The following is a 20,618-nucleotide window of genomic DNA, read 5'->3' as shown; positions in this document are numbered from 1 at the left end:
TCAAGAACATATGTAATAGATAAGAATCTATCTTTATTCTTCTCTCTTTAGTACACTTCAGAAACAGATGTAGAAAACTTCTCAAGGTGTGGTGTGTGTTCATTGGGCAAAGAACTTGATTCCTATTTACCTGCCAGGTGCTTGATTATTTTGATAAGTTAATTCTTGTTAACATGATCTGATACAAGGAACTTGGTTTTATTTGGCCTAAGACTTTGCTGCTTAACCTTGATTCTTCCTTTTATCTTTGGAATTTTAGTAGGATGCTGCTTTTGAATAAGTTGAACATGTTCTAATCGTTGTTCCAGAAGCCAACAGTGCTTTAAGCACTTCTCTAAAGGCAGTGTGCTTGCTGCAGGATTGGGCAGGAGTCAGTGAAGGTGGCCAATGGTGATTCCAACTCCCCAAACCAAATGGTTTGGGGAGAAACAAAACCCCTTTGACTTTTATAATTTGTAAGAAAATGAAGTGTAAGGTCTCTCATAAAAAATAACATTTTTTCCATTGTACCGATATTTCATGATTTGTCTATTTTATTGTTAGAATTAAATTCTGAATGTGTTTGGTGGAAAATCAGCCTTTGTTATGAAGGTACATTCATTAATTTTGCAAATGTGTGGTAGTGGAACATGCAAAATCTAGTAAGATGCATTTCCTTTCTCCTGAGACTGCATAGTTCAGTAGGAGAGACCAAGTCAACAACTATAACAAAAAAACAGTGATCTGGATGATCAGTGCCGGATAGGCACACAGTGCTGTGGTTGTAGAATGGAGAGTTACTTCCCCTGGACAAGTGGAGTCAGAGGAGGTTTTCTCAGGGTGGTTATTACAACTCATGGGACTTGCAGGCAGAGAGTGGGAGGGCTTCCCGTGGCTGAGGGAGCTTTGTTTACTTGGACACATGCTTATTATGTGCTTATTGTGTATGGCTGATGTTTGAGGGGTGGCAGTTGATGGCAACATTTGGGGTAGGTCAGATATTCAGGAAATAAATTATGAAGATAAAACGCTTTAGATTTTTGTTAAGTTTTAAATAGAAGAGGGGATCCCTGGGTGGCTCAGCAGTTTGGCACCTGCCTTCGGCCTGGGGAGTGATCCTGGAGTCCTGGGATCGAGTCCTACATTGGGCTCCCTGCGTGGAGCCTGCTTCTCCCTCTGCCTATGTCTCTGCCTCTCTCTCTCTCTCTCTGTCTCTCTATGTCTCTCATGAATAAATAAATAAAATTTTAAAAACAGTTTTAAATAGAAGAGTGACCCTATAAGACTTATATTTTAGATAATTTTGACAGGAGCTTGGAGAGCTGGTCAGAGCTGCATGTGTTGGTGGCAGGTAGAGAGCACTACACTTGTGTATTTTGGTAATCTAGGTGAGGAATAATGAAGGCCTGAACTAGCAGTAGTGGAGGAGATGGGGGGGTGGTGCACAAATTCTAGGGATTTGGGATGTAGAAGCAGTAAGCCTAGCAACTGCTTGAATATCAGGAATAAAGGGGAAATAGTAAAGAATGCCTTCCAGTTCTGTCTTTACTACACCCAATGTAGTAAATGCCTGAGCTAGTATCAGATTTTGGATGTGATGAGTTTGTAGTGCCTGGGCAATGCCCAGGTGGAGAAGTCCTGCACATGTAAACTGGAGCTCCTGAGGGAGACGGGAGGTGGAAATACAGAACTCTGACAGACCTTGGCATGTAATTGGTAATTGAAGTCAGTGATAATCAGAAGTAGATGGGACCAAGGAAGGATATGTAGTAGAGAAGAAAACTGGACCAAGGACCGGGTCACTGACTGATAAGGGATGATTGGAGGATGTGGGTCCTTGAAAGAGACTGAGGAGGAAGGTCAGGAGAAAGGCGGAAAAGCTGAGGGAAGGCACACACAGGAAGAGGATGTGACCAAAAGTGTCAGATATTCCAGAGGCTTCAAGTAAGATAAATAGTGAAAAGTGGCCATTGTGAGTAAATGGGAGGCTATTGGTGACACTACTGAAAATAGTTCCAATGGACAGGGAACCTAGAGTTGATTGGGTTGAGAAAATGAAGACAAGTCGGGTTTAAGGCTTAAGCCTCACTGCCTTCTTGAGAAAAAAGAGAGGAGACAAGACTGGAGACTGTAGCTGAATGGGGTTGTGGGTTCTTGTCCTGGAAGAAATTCGAGCATTTTTGTATGCTGAAATGAATAAACCATAATGATTTGGCCTAGGTGGAAGAATGTTCCCTTTTCCATTGAAATAGGATACAAGTGAGAAAGATGGATGCCAGTGGAGTGAAGATTAAGTGTATGCTCAAGGGGAGGAGGTAGAGCTGGGAGGATCATTACTTGGTCATTCCATACCTCCCTGTAAAGAGAGATAAGTTACTCAAAACCAAGAGTGAGCCATGTGGTTTTTAAGATGAAGAAACTCATTTCATTTCATTGGGTGATTTATAAGTTTTTAAACCCCGGTGGAGGAAAAGTTATATTATACTTAATAATATCATAGACATTCACTTTTATTTAAAGAATCCTGGTAGAAGACAAATTGGAAACTCCATGTGCTGTTTTTTCATCTACCAGAGGGTTTACTCAAATTATATTCCTGTCATTGGCATTTTGGAGCTTGAGGACAATAGAACTGTTGCAACATGAATTTTTAGAGCCAATTTTGACCACAGTGAAGTGACTGTGAAGGCTGAAGGTCAAGAGCATGATTGATTGGGTGATTACAATTCCTTTTAAAACAAATTAGAGGTGGCAGGTTTGCCAGGGGCGAAAAGTACTGCAAGGAAATGAATCTCATCAGCATTTAAAACTTCTTGGATCATCAAAAAAGAGTTTAATGTTTAAAATATAGACACACACACACACACACACACACACACACAGGAATTACTTGCATTAGGAATTCCCACCACGTGTGATATTTTGCAATGTAGAGTCTAGCCTTATTTTTCTGTTAAATCTTATATAGGCACTTAATTGGGAATGTTTTTTATTTTTAATTTAGGAATTGGTACCCTAAATATTAAATACCCTTATCAGTTCAATTCATTTATTTTCTTATTTGTCTTTATATTTGGGGTCTTCTAGATAATTGGATTTGTGATTAATTGTGTGTGTTTGCAGGGATGCAGGAAGGAAGCAAGGACCAATGTTAGGAAGGGAAGGATAAAGTAAGTGATGAAGAATGGAGAAAGATAGGTGGAGGTGTCTTTTGTCTTGGAGGAGGAGGGTGAGATGGTGGTTTTGGAGAACTAATTTTTCTCAGAAAACTATTAAGTGTCAGATACCACGCTGTACACTTTCATGTATATTACATCCTCACAATAACCTTGGCAAGGTAGATACTCAAGTTATTTGTAGTTTCAAAGGAAAAAATGAAAGGAGGTAAGAAGATACCTGAAAAGAACTTTCTAAAAAAAAAAAAAAAAAGATTTTATTTATTTATTAGAGAAGGAGAGAGAGAGTGTATATGTGAGCATGCGAGTGGGGGGCGGGCAGGGAGAGAATCTCAAGAAGACTACGCTGAGTCAGAGCCCAACTTGGGACTTGATCTCGGGGCTCTGTGATCATGACCTGAGCTGAAACCAAGAGTCATTCACTTAACTGACTGAGCCACCCAGGTGTCTCCCAGAAAAGAACTTTTAAAAGTAAAGAAAAATAGCGATGATGGTGCTTGTTATAGTTGAATAATTGCTTCAGTGTAGCTGGTTGTGGTGCTTTTATTATCATATTTTGGGGAGAGAATGTAGAGTCTTTGGCAGAATTAAAAAAGTTAATGTTGGTTATTAAGCTGGTTATATGGGGGCTAGTTGAACTCTCTACTTTTTTATATGCTTGGAAATTTTCATACTAATAGGCTTTTTTGATCAGGCAAGGAAGTAAAATAGTCTTGATTGTGGCAAAAAGTAAAAGAATATATATATATTATATATAATATATAAATATAAATATATAATATACACACATATATATTTATAAATAGTAGGGAGATTTTCCTTCTTTTTTCTACTATCAGACGTATATAATGGTATTAGCCTTGAGCCCATTTTTGAGGCAAAATTCCTAACCATTTAGGAAATGAAGACAATAAAATCAGCTTTTTTTTTTTTTTTTTTTTTAATGTGGTCATCTCAGCTTTATGTGTGAAGACTGCAGAAATTAGGTGGTGTCTTTCTTTATCTAATTGCAGTGGAAGTTTTGTCCCAAGGAAGGACTATTTACTCTAGAAGGAAGGCCTGAGCTGGAACTGTCTTGTTGTAGAAGGCATACAGCTCCAAGGGGGAGGATCGGAATCTAGTCAGTGAGCATCTGTTTTTGTAGAACAGGATAGTGGGTACTGGAGGGAGCTACAAAGACAGGAAAATAAGATAGTAGCTATTATTTATGGAGGGCTTCCCCTGTGCTGTGCACTCTCTAAACACTTTACGTATATTTAATCCTTACAACATCTCTAGAAGATAGGGCTCGCTCGCTCTGTCTTCTTTCTTTTCTTTTCTTTTCTTTTCTTTTCTTTTCTTTTCTTTTCTTTTCTTTTCTTTTGTGGCAAAATGTACAATACATAAACATGACTATTGTAACCATTTTTTAAGTGTACAGGTCAGTGGCATTAAGTTTACATTGTTGTGTAAACCATCACTATCATCCATCTTGGAACTTTTTCATCTTCCCAGACTGAAACTCAGCACCTAATATACACTAACTCCCTATTCCTATCATCCCATGCACCCTGTCCCAAGCCCCTGGCAACTGCCCTTCTACTTTTTTGGTCTGTATCGATTTGACTTCCCTAGGGATCTCATATAAGTGGAATCATACAGTGCGTGTCTTTTTGTAACTGGCTCATTTCACTCAAGGTTCATCCATGTTGTAACACGTATCAGAAGTTTTTCCCTTATTAAGGCTGAACTATATTCCATGGTATGAATGTACCATCTTTTGTCCAACTGTATGTCTTTATTTTAATTTTATTTTTAAAAATATTTTATTTACTTGACAGAGAGCACAAGCAGGAGGAGGGACACAGGGAGAAAGGGCAGCAGACTCCCCACGGTGCAGGGAGCCCAATGTGGGGCCCTATCCCAGTACCCTGAGATCATGACCCTAGCTGAAGACAGACACTTAGCTGACTGAGCACCCAGGCGCCCCGTCCAACTATATGTTGATGTACTCTTGGGTAGCTTCCCCCTTTGGCTATTCTAAATAGGCTGCTTTGAACACGTGCATAAAACATGTTGAGATCTGGCTTTCGGTTCTTTTGCGTATATACTCAGAAGTATAATTGCTGGGTTCATATGGTAATTCTATGTTTAATATTTGTAGGAACCGCCATACTGTTTTCTACAGCGGCGTCACCAGTTAGAGTTGTGTCAGCAGTGCACCAGAGTTCCAATTCTCCAGATCGAAGGTAGGTACTATTCTTATTTTGGTATCATAGAGGAGGAAGAGAGGTGCAGAGAGGTGAAATGGGCTCACACAGCTAACATACACAGATCTGAATTTGAACCCTACAGTCCAATGCAGAACCTTTGATAACCACATAAGATGAGGCCCAGAAAGGATCAGAGACATGATTAAGGGCACTATGCCTAATCCATTATCAGAGCCTTGATTCAGACCAGGCACCTTGCCTTCAGAGTACATATTGTTAAGCATTCTTAGGTTTAGTGGTTTCTCTTTGTTCTTTGTTTTTATCCCCTCCCCCCCAAAAAAAACCTTTAAAAAAATCCCACATTTTGTGGAAAGATATTAATTTTTAGATATCTCTATATGGTTTTTTCCTGCCATTCTAAATTTATGCTTTAAACTGTTATTTAAAATATTATCTTAGGAAATGTATGCAATATGTTCAATTTTCTCTTTATTCAGGTTTCTTGGGTAAAATTTGCCTTTAAGTGTTTTTTTTTTTTTATTTTTTTATTTTTTTTTATTTTTTATTTTTTATTTTTTTTTTTTATTTTTTTTTTTTTGCCTTTAAGTGTTTTGAATAAGTATGAATTGACTGGTAGAATTTTTTATACATCTCCACTCTACCTACTCCTGCCAGAAGTTTGATTTCAAATAAAACCAAGCAAAATTCTCTCAAGCTGGATTTAAATTGGGGGAAACTTGGAGGGTAGCAATGGTAAACATTGAGGACTTTTTTTTTTTTTTTTTTTTTTTTGGAGAGAGTAAAGTTTCCAGGTTTACTGACAGAGGAGCAACAGCTAGGAAATGTACTTATTTTTTTCATCCTTCTGTGTGTTTTGCTAGGAGGGCGTGCATTCCCCCTCAGTGCGGTCACCAGGGGACTTTGTGACCTTCTGAAAATAGTGCCATTCCTCCGTGATGCTGGCTTCGCTTGGCCAGTGTGTCAGTTCATGTGCCCTGTCTGCAGAGCCTCCCCTACCACTGCCAGTGAGGGGCCCTGTGATAATACAGACCTAGGGGCCTCTTTAAATCCTGCTCATGCAGGCAGGGCCTCTGAGTGGGTGACTTCTGTGCTCTTTAAGGCCGGGGGGCTGCGTATGCATGGCCTTGAGTGCCCCCCCGCGGTGAGGGTGACAGCTTGTACGACACACCATTATAGCTGGGTGTTCATTTCAGACAAAGACTCCTAGACCCATGGTATCAAGGGCCCACAATCAGCTAAGATGAATTTTCTGATCCGGAAGATATCTTTAAGATAATCTGATTCAGTGGCTCCCAGCCTTGGTGTACACTATGCTCTACCTAGCGAGCTTGAAAACATAATGATGCCTGAGGCCAACCTCCAGAGATTCTGATGTAACTGGTCTGATGGGTGCCCTGGCCATTGGGATTTGTGAAAAGCTTCACAGATAATTCTAGTGTATGGTCAAGGTATAGGATTGTTGCCCTAGTTTCTCTTGACTACCTGTTTTTTTTGGCTCTAAGATTTTTATCACCACAGAAGATACAGGAGGTCTTTTCTCTGGTTGTCCTTCTCAGCAGGGATTGCTGGAATATATTTCTCACATACAGGGGGAATCTCTTGTATTTTGTTTATCTGTTGTTTGAAAATTATTTTTATATCCTTATAGAGTATGTCTTTATATTCACACAATTTAGTGCTGGTTGCTATAGAGGACAGATCTTATTGACTCTGCAGAGCCTTGAGTTTAGGAATATAGAGGAAAGACAACTGTTTGTTCTCCAAGATTTCAATGCAAGCTCCATATCACTGAGTTCTGATGGCAGTTTCATTTTATAAAGTGAAGACTGTGATGACATTGGAGCTGATATTTCTGTAGTTCTGGAAGGCTTCTCGCTACATGTAGCATCTGCCCTCCTGTGCTTTTAAACACTCAGCCATATCATTACTTTGGGAAGTCTGTATCTTTGAGTAAACCACATAGTCAGTTGGAGAGCATCTGATTTAGAGGAATGCTGTGTCCTAGCCCCTCCCAGGCTGTTTGAGTTTGTTTAAAAGGGCAGTGATGGACCTGGCATCATCTTTCCTATGTTGGACTGTGGCTTTAAGATTATTTGGTTGAAACTTCATCAAATTTCATAGATGAGAGTTGGGGTTTGAGGGAGCAAGTATTCTTGTTTGATTTGGTTTTAAAAATGAGTATTTAGATGTGAAAATTTCTAACTTTGTCATTGTTTGTATTCTGTGTATTTATGAGAGCTCTGTCAGCAGTTGAAACAGAAAGGCTCCATGGTGGCTTTCTTGCTGTGTATCTCTTAGAGACCCCTGTTTAGGGTAGACAATGTTTGAGTTACTCTAGTAGTTAAGGACAAGGACTTCTGGACCCGCTCCAAAACCTTTCTGATATGGGCAGAGCAGAGCAATTTGTACATGTATATGTGTATGTACTTACGAATATACATAGTAGAAGCATACATAATGTTACCTTTATTCATAATCATACATAGCTGCTAATACAGAGTGGTACAGAGGAAATTCTTGTAGGATCATCTACTCATCATCTTCCTCAGTTTTTTCAAAGAGAGGTACATTTGGATTTGATCTGGTATTCACATTTAGATAATTTTATAATAGTTGTAGGGCTTGGACTGGGGAGGTGCCTCCCTTCTCACATTTGTGTGGATTTCTCCTCGTAGTTAGTTACCATGGTAACAGGTGTGTGTAAAGGTGGACTGAGGGCACTGATGGATGAGGGGGACCAGTTGCTTAGATCAAAAGCAAGGGCATCTGGTCATTTCCAACGTCTTTGAAAATGAAAGCTGTGCTTCCCTGGAAGGACTTGATGGGGTTCTTAGATCACTTGGAATGGTTTTTCTGCTCTGTAGTCTTATTTGTTGTCCCTATCACCTTCCCACTAATTATTCCTTGGTTGTTGACTTCCAGGGGCTGATTAGTTACACATGTCACTCAAAAAATGGTCAAGGGTTATAACAATGGGGGACTTAATTTTCTGTTTCCTCAACTTCATTTTTAACATGCTGAATGTTTGAAATGAAAAGGCAGCAAAGTACCAGCAAATTCTCTTTGAAAACATAGCTGGTTGTTTGTGGAGGATATTCTACCGGCCCCTCCTAGCTCCAGCCCAGCCCACTGCCACGCCTGGGTCTTTCAAAGCTGGTATCATTTCTAAGAGCAACAGTTTAGAATTGGTTGCCTTCCATTCATAATAGTATGTGGCATCTTCATATAGGAAGTGTAGAATCAAATATTATGTTATGGTGGGATAGGGAGGAGCCACTAATATAACAGTAAAACAGTTGTGTGTGCATGTTTTTTTTTTTTTAATAAAACTAAAACTAGTATTCCAGTTTATGGAAGAAGGGGATAACTTGCACAAAAGTGAAGATAGCATCAGATGATTACAGTGAGCCTCTTCCTCTATGTCAGGCAGTCTCAGTTGAAAAATGAAGATGAGTAAGACATAGTCTCTCCACTGTAAGAACTTCTCAAGAAGTTCTTTGTGCCATTTATCTTCTCAGTGATACACTCTTCCAGAGTTACCAATCACATTGCTCTCCTTTCTTGTCCACTTACAGATGCCCAGAGTGACAGTTTTCTCACTTGGCACCCTTCCTATTTGCAAGGCAGGGCTCTCTTCTCATTGTGGCACCTGCTACTCCCAAGTGTGGTCCTGGCATAGTAGTTTCAGGTCCCCCTCCCCACCTAGATCTGTGTTATAACAAGAACCCCGGGTGACTTGGGTGTACAAAATATGTTAATATGCATGTCCCATTTCAGTCAGGCTAAGGCAGACCCGAGAATCTGCGTTTCTGATGAGCTTCCACATGATGTTGATTCTGGTCTGTGGACCTCACTGGGGATAGCAAAGCTTTGCTTTCGAAAGCCTACTTAAATCTCCCCTAGTGCATAAGAGGAACAAAGATGTTTGGCTTGTTCTGCTAATATGGAATAGCATATGTAGCTAGCTAAAGACCTCTGGCTTAAATACTCTCATGGGGAGTCAAAGTTGAAAAAGTACCTGTCTACTAGGTGCTAGACATAGCTTTCAGAGTTTTATTAATATACTTGATCCTCACAGCAGGTTTAGGGGGGTAGGCACTGTTACACCTCTGTTTTATAGATGGGGAAATTGAGAGCCAGAGGAGTTAAGTAGCTTGACCACAGTCACGTTAACTATCAGGTGAAAGAACAGGGCTTTGAATGCAGGCACTTTGGCCTCAGTACCTCAACTTTGAAAGGATTGCTATGTACTTCCTGTGTCTAAGATGTTACATTTGTGAGAAAGTGGAGTGAGATCATGGCTGAGAAATGAGAATGTCTCAGTTTGGATAGTAGGCTGGTTCCAGAAGGCAAGCTGAGTACAGATTTGTGATTGGGATACGGAGGGGTTAGCCATAGAGGGTGGGTCATGCTGTTCATGTTTACTGGACAGGATTAGTGGGGGGAGGTGAGACAGGCATGATGCTAGCAGTTGAGGAACAAAAGGGCATGTAGGCAAACTTTTATTTTAGCATCCCAGTATATCAGATACTGTGGTTTATGTTCATTCATTCTTTTTAAAAAAGATTTTATTTATTCAATTGAGAGAGAGAGTGAGTGCAAGTTGGGGGAGGAGGAAAGGGAGAAGCAGACGATGCATGGAGTGCATAACCTAATGCAGGGCATGATCCCTATACCCCGAGATCTTGGCCTGAGCTGAAGGCAGGTGCTGACTAACTGAGCTACCCAGACACCCCTACATTCATTATTTCTTTTGAATCTTGTAATCTTACGGCATAGGTATAGATTTTAAAGATAAGAGAACTGAGGTTTGGAGAGATTTCAGTAATTTTCCCAAGGTTGACAGAGAGGAGGGTGACATAATATGAAAATTTTTTAAGATTTTTTAAAAAGATTTTATTTATTTATTCATTCATGAGAGACACAGAGAAAGAGAGTGAGAGGGAGAGACATAGGCAGAGGGAGAAGCAGGCTCCATGAAGGAGCCCAGTGTGGGACTTGATCCCGGGTCTCCAGGATCATACCCTGAGCTGAAGGCGGTGCTAAACCGCTGAGCCACCTGGGCTGCCCTAATATGAATTTTAAGTCAGTTGCTCTATGGCTTCTCAGGGCAGGGCCTCAGAGCAGAAATTAAGGTATAGAGGGGGAGGTGAGCACTAGGTTGTTGACACTGCATTATAAAAGAGATGCGTGGTCAAGGGATGAGAGTAAGAACACAAGAGCTGCAAGGCAGAGAACCTACAAGTCTAGTCTCACTCAATGCTGGCCATTTAAAACTGGACTAGAGTTCCCTAAGATCTCCCTGTGTAGGGCTGGTCCCCAGGTTGGACACAGGGTTGACACTGCATGTGGGGTTAAGTGGCTTCAGGTTTAAATTCGTTTCCATCTGGTGATTAACATGTGTTGGGACCGAACACTCTCCCTGACCTCCTGTGTCCTTCCTCCCTGAGTCAGCCCAGGAGAGGTCAGTCCTGCCCTCATGTTGACTCCTGTCTCTGAGACACACACCCCTGGTGCCACACTCCTCTGCTTCACCACAAGTGACAGGTACTTCTGTCTTCTTCCCCTCATCTTTCTGAATATTGCATTTCTTGCCATATACCTTCCTCATTGCTCCAAATGTGAAAATCTGAGCTTATTTACTTTAAATAAATTATCATACAGCCTCATGTGACCCCATATAAATCTCCTTAACAGAGAACCTGATGGCATATGTGGTGTGCCTGGGGAAATCTCTGCCTCAGGATGCTCGTAATGGAGGGAACTGACTGGAGTTAGCTCATGGGCACTGTTCATGTTTTGGCAATCATTGACAATATGGGATACCTTCAGGTGGTTCTCCATGAAGCTGTTCTCTGCACATGGCCCCCTGCCCATCATGAAATGTGAAATGCCTCTGGTCCCCTCCCTCTTGGGTGAGAGAGCAGACTTTGCTCTCTGGTGTGGCCCCTCTCATCTTTATCCTTACAATCAAAGGCTTCCATTTCATTTTGTATTGTTTTATTTTCGTTTTTTAAATTTTAACTTAATTTTTTTTTTTCTTTGAGAGAGAAAATAGAGGGGGTGGGGGAGGGAAAGGGGGAAAGAGAGAATCTTTCTGGATGTGGAGCCTGACACGGGTTCAGTTTCATGACCCTGCATGACCTGAGCTGAAGTTAAGAGTTAGGTGCTTCATCACCTGAGCCATCCAGGCACTCCTCCATTTTTTTTAAAAGATTATTTATTTATTTATTTATTTATTTATTTATTTATTTATGAATGAATGAATGAATGATAGTCACACACACAGAGAGAGGCAGAGACACAGGCAGAGGGAGAAGCAGGCTCCATGCACCAGGAGCCCAACGTGGGATTCGATCCTGGGTCTCCAGGATCGCACCCTGGGCCAAAGGCAGGCGCTAAACCGCTGCGCCACCCAGGGATCCCTAAAGATTCTCTTAATGATAGAAGCCTCAGAACTATATTACAAAAAGCTAAGAAATAGAGAGGGAAAAAATGCTTCCATGCCCCATGATTATCGCTTTTTGCAATGATTTTTACATATTTGTATGTTTTCTATCTGCATTCCCTGTTAGTACTACATAATCTCCATCATTACCATTTTAATGGTTGCATAATATTCTGTTGTATACCATTAATTATTTAGCTGTCTTGTTGACAAGTACATTGCTCCCAACTTTTCACAATTATTAATAACATTGTAAGGCATATCTTTGTGCATGTTGCTATTTCCATATTTTGAATTAGATTCTTAGGAGTGAGTCCCAGGTGTGGCATTACTAGGTCAAAGAGTATGAACAATTTTATGGCTCCTAAAACATATTGCCAGATTGCTTTCCAGAGGAGTGGAAGCAATTTACAATGCCATCACAAAGTCATTTGTTTTCAAGATGTTTAGCTAGGGTCAAGGATGCGGTCTCTCAAAGTAGGACAGGAGGAGGGGCGTGTGTGTTTGTGTGCGCATGCACACAAAACTCACTGATTCATATGTGTATTGATTTCAACTGCAATGATATGCGTTGTTCTTGTTAATAGGAATATACTAGGTATCTAATGCCAATGTAATAATTATTCAATGCAGTATTTAATATCACAGTGTGAAGGAATAAAGCAAGTTATGTATATTTCCTGTTTCTCTGGAATTTTGAAAATTTAAAAAAATTGGCAAAGATTAATGAATAAGAACATGCAGGCACTGTGATGAGGTTCTTCGTAGCCCTCTCCTCTTTGAGAACACCTATTGATTTGGAGGTGAAGGTGGAATTTGAAGAAAGTTCGTAGGACAGGCAGAGGGGAGGGCATTGGAAATAGCTGGGCCTATGCTCGGGAGCCCACCTAAGTCAGGTAGCAAAGATACCCTCTCCTGGCAACTGCAGTCTTTCAGATGCAGAATGGAGTGCTTATGACCTCAAAATCCTTCCTCACACATCTAGGGCTCAGTGGGAAAGGTACTTTGGTTAATTAGTAATTTGTTCTAGATCTTTGCCATTACAATTTTCTCCAATTCTTTGTATTTCCCATTGGACTGTTTTTGATGCTGGTAAACATCAAATGCCTTAAAGTAGGGACTGTACCTTTTAAAGTCATTAATTTTTATACCTGTCCGCTGGATTGTCTAGCACACTGTTTTATGTCTTATGTACCTAGTGGTGGCCTTGTGTCTTCTGACTGCCTGTGGGTAACTTGTGCTGTATCCGATGGTCCCAGGAGTTCCACCAAAGCCCCATGATTAAGTAATGGGATCGCCCAGGTCTTGTGCTCACATGTAAAACTCACAGCTGACCTCACAGGGGTAAAGGAAGAAGAAACTTTGGTGGAGAAATTACCTGAGAAAGATGATTTTGGAGAAGACCTCTGACTAGTGTGTATTATCTCTCACATCATCTACTGGGACCTCCTTGTTTGACGGATGGAGAAACTGAGCTCGGGAAAGCCAAACGTCTTCCTCAAGGTCACACAGATCATGGGTGTTGAATGTAACTGGACCTGGCCCTTGGGTCCTACTCTAGTGTCCTTTCCACTACTGCCATCTCCCTATGCCCTCAACAGATCTGTATTTGAAGGTTTTTAATTTTTAAAATTAAATTTTTTTTTTCTGTATGCCCACGTTTCGCCTCTCTTACAGCTACACAGAAATGTGTTTATAGAGATTGTGACCTTGAGGCAATAGTCAGATCCGGTCAAGAGCCATAGAGGCTTAGAAGTTTGTATTGAGAGCCAAGAGATAGTGTGGGATCGAAATTCAGTTTCATACAAAATTACAGCTTTGCGTTATTATCTCTGAATTTAAATATAAACCTTTTATTTTAGAGGAACAATGTTCAGTGTTATTTGTGGTACATGTTTGAGGTGTGTATTTGCCACAATTGTGATCCTAATAAAACTCTCATTATGATCAATATGCACAGAGTAGAGATTTACAGTTTTCAAGAGAGCATTAACTTTGAGTTTCTTGATTTCTCCTTTGCGACTGAAAGCTAAACCTCAGTGTTGTGTCCTCTGTGTGGTGATTTTTCTTCTTCTTCTCTGTAACTTCTTACCCTGAATATGACAAGCACATTGGTTTGCACAGTTGAAGTTCTGCAGCTAAAGGCTTTAATAGTGAGGGAGGTGCCCATGGTGAATGTCAAGAGGGAGGTGCCCATGGTGAATGTCAAATGGAAGGACCCAGCAGACAAAGGAGGAGGGAGAATGAACAGTCTCCTGGTCCTTTTAACAGCTCTGTGATGTCTGCCCTGGGATTTGAATGATTTGTGAATGACTACAACCGGCTCAGTCTGAGGTGCTTGAGGCCTCTGGAAATTGATGTTAACCACATCAGCTGTCAGTAGTTATAGCTACTGGGTAATCGGGTTTGGAATTTATGGGTATTTACATTTCATGGGGCTTTGACTATGTTTCTGTAAGTTGGGAGTAGAAATGTTTGTCCTTGGTATGACTGAATAGCTTATTTTATGCATGGTGCCAGCATTTCAAACTGTCTCAGTGTGTAAACCACTTTCTTCCTGGGAGAGGAAAATAATCTCATTAATCCTATCTGTGGCTAGTGGATGGGATGATTTTTGCCTGCATCCTAGGAATCTAGCTCCATACTGCCTTCTGTGCAATAACTGGTAATATGGTTACACAGTAAAAAGAAGTTTAGAAGAGTCTTACTGAAGGCTGTTGATAAACATTTTGTTACAGCTTGCTGAGGTAGGCACTTTTTTTACTTTGTTTGGTCTCAAAGGGATTAACTTTTTTTTTTCAATAGGAACTAGAAGCTTGTTCTCAAATTTAGAAGATAAGAAAAAACTGAAGGAGCAGAGAAAATTAACCCAGGTTCTTTCCACTTGAATGCAAGCAATAAAAACATTTCAAAAATTTCTTTCATTCCTTTTCTATACATAATTTTTATGTGGCTATAATTAAGCTATTACATTTTCTTTTTTTTTTTTTTCTTTTTTTGTTAGAGAGAATGTGAGGAGGAGGGGCAGAGGGAGAGAGTCTTAAGCAGACTCCATGCTGAGTGCAGAGCCTGTTTTGTGGCTTGATCCCATGACCCTGAGATCATGGCCTGAGCCCAACCAAGAGTCAGTTGCTTAACCGCCTGAGCCACCCATGAGTCCCTGTAGTTATTTATGGAAAAAAAAAAATTTTTTTTTTGTTTTTCTTTCTACTTACCACATACGTTTTTCCTTGTCATATAATTTCCCTTTCAGAACCCTAGTTTTTCATTGAGAGGCACTTCTTAAAATATTTGCTTTTTTTGTCAGTGTCTGGATCAGAGGCTTAGCCCTTTTTTATCGGTGGGGTTTTGCACTGTCCCTCAGCCGTGAAGACAGGCCTGGGTAAATTGTCTCTTTAGTCAGTAGTGCTGGGCTCTCTCTTTCCTTTGAGAGTCATTATTTGGCATAGCTCTAATATTTTCCCAGTTGAAGATTATCCTCTAGTTCGAACTTTCTGTGCATGAAGCTTGATATGTATTTGGGATTAGTTCTTTAGGATATTTTCTCAGAGTTGAATTGCTGGTCGAAAAAGACGAAACATTTTGATGTTATATACACACACACACACACACACACACATACACACACACACAGAGTTTTATGTTGTATATTATATTATTTTTGATAAGTTGATACTAGTAATGCCAAACTAACCATACAGTGCACCTTAACATTAGGTGTTACTGCTGTTTAAGCTTTGTTAACGTGATATGTAAGAAATAGCATTGAGTTATTAAGTCTTTGCTTAGCAGTGAGTTTGAACATTTTGGCATACATTTGCTAACTACTTGGTTTCCTGTGTTATGGATTACCTCATCTTAGCTTAGTGTTCTTGTGGGTAAGGAAGGGTGATGCCCGTGGGAATCTTGGTGAGTATGGTTAGCACACAGAACTGCCCTGCAGCCTTGATCTTGGCAGGACCCTACGTTGTGCTTTTAGCTTCTGTCTTACCTAGTGGCAGGCAAGCACTCACCCTCCCCACGTTGCTTCAAGAGATGAGAATCTTTTAAGACTGAAGTAAAGGGTGGGAGTTGGGCTTAGTTGGTAGTGTATGTGACTCTTGGTTGTGGGGTTGTGGGACCAAGCCTCATGTTGAGTGTAGAGAGTACTTAAAAGTAAATAAATAAATTAAAAAAATATATATTTTAATAAAGATTGAAGTAAAGGAGAGTGAAATGTTTTTTAATCAAAAAATGGAGCATGGGATCCCTGGGTGGTGCAGCGGTTTGGCGCCTGCCTTTGGCCCAGGGCGCGATCCTGGAGACCCGGGATCGAATCCCACGTCGGGCTCCCGGTGCATGGAGCCTGCTTCTCCCTCTGCCTGTGTCTCTGCCTCTCTCTCTCTCTCTCTCTGTATGACTATCATAAATAAATAAATAAATAAAAATTAAAAAAAATGGAGCATGGATGTAAGAATTTTTTTAACTTTTAAAAAATAGCCTGCTACAAAATTGTTCTTCTTCCGTTAATTCTTTCCTGAATTTATGGAGTGTCTACTGGGCCAGGTATTCCTGAGGGAGTGCCCCATGCAATGACCTCAAGGCAGAAAGAGAGCACTGTGTCTTGGGAAGGCAGGTAGAGCCAGGGCACCTGGATGGTGACCAGAAAGATCTGGGTGAAGCCACAGGAGCAGGAAGGAACCCAGTGATGCGGACATTTGTAGGCCTGGAAAATGTTGAGGGCAAGCTCTGAAGGGTTTGAGCTGTAGTACCCTAGAAGGATCACTGTAGAAGTGGATTGGAAGGGCGCAAGAGAGGAAGCAACAACTCCCATTGGGTACCTGTCAGGGTAGTCTAGGCATGAGGTGATGGGGCCTCACATGCTCCCTCTTCTTAAACCATCTGGCAGAGGAGCATAATTTTTTATTTTTAATCTGTTGTTGATGGATGTGTTTGTAAAGGGATATGTTAGGAAGGGTTAAAGACCGGGGAAAAGGAAGAGCTTAGAAAGGAAGCCTTAGGGAACCCTGGGTGGCTCAGCGGTTTAGTGCCTGCCTTTGGCCCAGGGCGTGATCCTGGGGTCCTGGGATCGGGTCCCACGTCGGGCTCCCGGTGTGGAGACTGCTTCTCCCTCTGCCTGTGTCTCTGCCTCTCTCTCTCTCTCTCTCTCTCTCTCTCTGTGTCTCTCATGAATAAATAGATAAAATCTTAAAAAAAAAAAAAAAAAGGAAAGGAAGCCTTGATATCAAAGGGGGTCATTTCTCTGGAAATCTGTGAAATCAGTGCTTTCCCAATTCAGAAGAGCCATAGGATTTTTGTTGTTGTTCAGGGAGGGAGTTGGTGAAATGATACAGAATTCTTCTGGAGAAAAAAGATCTGAGAGAGACCTGGGAAATTCTGAAAAAAATAAGGAATGAGCAGCAACTAGACTTAACTGGATGTTAAGGTATGTCATGAAGCTATAATTGCTTAAGTGCTGGAACTGGACAATTTAAGCTTTTTGCTGCAGAAGAAGAAATAGGCAAACAGATCAATGGAACAAAATAGTATCCAGAAATAAACCTGAAATGGACCTGAAATTAGATGATGATAATGATGGTTTTCAGATCGCTGTAGAAAACAGATTTTCCAATAATTTAAATAGAGAAACGAGGTTAAGCAATATGCATTTTTCCTCTTTCACACTTTACACCCCAGGAAATTCCAGATCAAAGATTTAAGCATGAAAATATGAAACAGTAAAACTAAGAAAACATGGATGGATTTATTTATAATTTCATAATAGTGAAGATCTTTCTCTGAGCCATAAATTTGTAACACACATGGCCAAGAAAGAGTTGCCATTAGCGATCTTAATTTTAAAAGAACTCGTAGATGCAAGTAATGAAAAATCTCTTAATTCAGTAGGTTTTTGTGTGTGTGTGAATTTAGTAGATTAAGAAAAAATATATAAATGCTGCTAAAAAAGTAAATGAGGTATATAGCCTTGCTAGTAATAATTATTGGAAGGTATGTCAATGACATATTATTTTTGGCCAGTTTGGCAAAAAATAAAGAAAATTCTAAGTGCTCACAGAACTTGGGGAAACAGAAACTCTCACCACAGGAGATCCATAGACAGTATCAAAATAGAATGTATATGCCTTTTCCCTAGAAATCCTACCTTTAAGAAATTACTGTCCATCTGGACTTACAATGATTTGTGAAGATATGTGGGCAAGGATGCTTATTCCAGCATCATTTGCTATAGCAAAAACTTGGGAACAGAGCGCCTCAGTGTGGTACTGGTCAAATAAATTGTGCCACTCTCAAATGGTATATGATTTGTAGCTGTCCAAAGAGTGAGGAAGGTGTGTAATGTGCTGACAAAGAAAACATTCCAATGCGTGTTGCTGTTAAATGAAAAGCAAGATGTGGTCTGTGACCCTGTTTGTAGAAATAATCAGAAAGAATATGTTTTATAGATAGATTAAATAAATCCCCCACTCTTCCAAAAAGGATCACAGGTAACATTAACTGTTGTAGGAAAAGTGACAAAGTAACTGAGGTAGAGATTCAGGAGGCATCCCATTTGAATTGTGTGTGTGTGTGTGTGTGTGTGTGTGTGTGTGTATGGTCGGTTTTATAATTTTTAACTCAACAGGGGTTATCTGAGTTTGAGATTATAGCGTTTTGTCTAAAACACACACATCAACACTCCCTAATAAATGTCAGTCAGAAAAAAAAATCCTGTAACGTTTTCTTTATTTATAAATTGTGGTACGAGACTCAGATACACTTATTTATCCTATCCTCCTGTGACACTCTTAAGATTGAGACCTTTTCAGTTTTTTATCTTGGTGGTTTAATTAGCTAAGGAGAGGACCATGAGCTGCTTTTTAAGCATGGGCAATTTCCAGTGTAGTGAACATATAGCATTATATAAGTTTTAGGCGTATAATATAGTGATTGAACAGTTCTATACCTTACTAAGTGCTCATCATAAGTGTCCTCTTCAGTCCCCATCACCTATTCCACTCATCCCCCCACCCACAATTTGTTCTTTAGAGTTAAGGTTTGTTTCTTGGTTTGCCTCTCTCTTTTTCTCCCCCTTTGTTCATTTGTTTTGTTTCTTAAATTCCACATGTGAGTGAAGTCGTATGGTATTTACCTTTATCTGACTGACTTCTTTCCCTTGGCATTATATTCTAGCTTCATCTGTGTTATTACAAATGGTAAGGTTTGGGATCCCTGGGTGGCGCAGCGTTTTGGCGCCTGCCTTTGGCCCAGGGCATGATCCTGGAGACCCAGGATCGAATCCCACATCAGGCTCCCGGTGCATGGAGCCTAAAAAAAAATGGTAAGGTTTCATTCCTTTTTATGGCTGAGTAATTCCTTTGTGTGTACCATATACTACATCTTCCTTACCCCTCTGTTGATGGACATTTGGGCTGCTTCCATAATTTGGCTATTGTAAATAATCCTATAATAAACATATTGATGCATGCATCCCTTTGAATTAGTGTTTTTGTACTTTTTGGGTAAATACCCAGTAGTCTGATTACTGTTTATGTGGTATTTCTATATTTAATTTTTGAGGAACCTCTATTTATTTTCTATAGTAGCTACAACGGTTTATGCTCCCAGCAACAGTGCGTTGAGGGTTCCTTTTTCTCTGCATCCTCACCAACACTTTTTTGTATTTTTGATTTTAGCCATTCTCATGGGTGTGAGGTGATATCTCATTATAGTTTTGATAGCATTTCCCTGATGATGAGTGATACTGAGCATCTTTTCATGGGTCTGTTGGCCATCTAGGTTTCATATTTGGAGAAATGTCTGTTCATGTCTTCTGACCATTTTTAAATTGGATTATTTGTTTTTTGGTTATTGAGTTGTATCAGTTCGTTATATATTTTGGATATTGACCCTTTATTGGATATGTCATTTGCAAATATCCTCTCCCATTCAGTAGGTTGTCTTTTTGTTGGTTGTTTCTCCCAGAAGGCAATTCTCTCCCCCACCCCCTTTTTTTTTTTTTTTTAAGATTTACTTATATTTTTGAGAGAGATTTAGAGGGGAAGAGGGAGGTGAGAGGAAGAGAATCTTAAGCAGACTCTACACTGAACCTGGAGCCGTTCCCTGAGATCACTTGAGCCAAAAGTGAGAGTCAGATGCTCAACTGACTGAGCCATCCAGACTCCCCCCAGAAGATAGTTTCTGATGGAGAATTTTTTTAAGGACTCTACTGTAAGAACAGGGAACCTTTCTGGGAACTAGATTTGTACAAGCCATAAGTGAAAAAGGAGTGTTCACAGGGAATAGTCTCAGCAAAGCCATGGGTGCTAGTAAGCATGAGAAAGTGCTGGAAAACAGAAAATGGTTCAGGCAGGCTAGTTTGTGGCTTGGAGTTAGAGAATATTAAGAGGTGAATCCAGAGAGGGAAGCATTGGTTCCTAAAGCTTTGGTGACTTTGGAATCACCTGGGAATTAAATAATACTGATAACTGGCTTCTACCTCCAGGCATTGTGACTTCATTGGGATGGCGTGTGCTGAGGCATTGGAAATTATAAAGCTTCCCAGATTTCTGTGTTTAGCAAAATTTGGGAACATCCAAGCCAGTTTATGAAGGTCCATATAATCATACTGAGTCATTAGGATTTTATCCACAGAGACATTTTTGGCATGGAGGAGCTGCTGAATGATTTTACCAGTAGAGTGATTTGATCAGAACTGTAGTTTGGAAGATCTTGCTGTTGGTTTTGGGGTAAATAGATTGAGAAAGCTGAGACTGGAGGCAGGGAAACCAATCAAGGGGTCCCCTTAGATAAATGAAAGTGGCC

General features: G+C 40.3%; 1 protein-coding gene across 6 annotated transcripts in view; it reads left to right on the top strand.

The window, feature by feature from the left end:
- Positions 1-20,618, top strand: part of FARS2 (phenylalanyl-tRNA synthetase 2, mitochondrial) — a 499,388-nt gene that overhangs the window by 42,002 nt on the left and 436,768 nt on the right. For all 6 annotated transcript variants that reach the window (XM_072813848.1, XM_072813845.1, XM_072813846.1 and 3 more), the window contains exon 2: positions 5,299-5,383. The gene's annotated coding sequence lies outside the window, so the exon portion shown is untranslated. The remainder of the gene's footprint in view (positions 1-5,298; positions 5,384-20,618) is intronic.

Source organism: Canis lupus, chromosome 37, assembly GCF_048164855.1.
Source record: "Canis lupus baileyi chromosome 37, mCanLup2.hap1, whole genome shotgun sequence".
In the NCBI taxonomy this organism is placed as follows: Eukaryota; Metazoa; Chordata; class Mammalia; order Carnivora; family Canidae; genus Canis; species Canis lupus.
The sequence above is the reverse complement of the archived record's forward strand: the minus strand, read 5'-3'. Positions and strand labels throughout refer to the sequence as shown.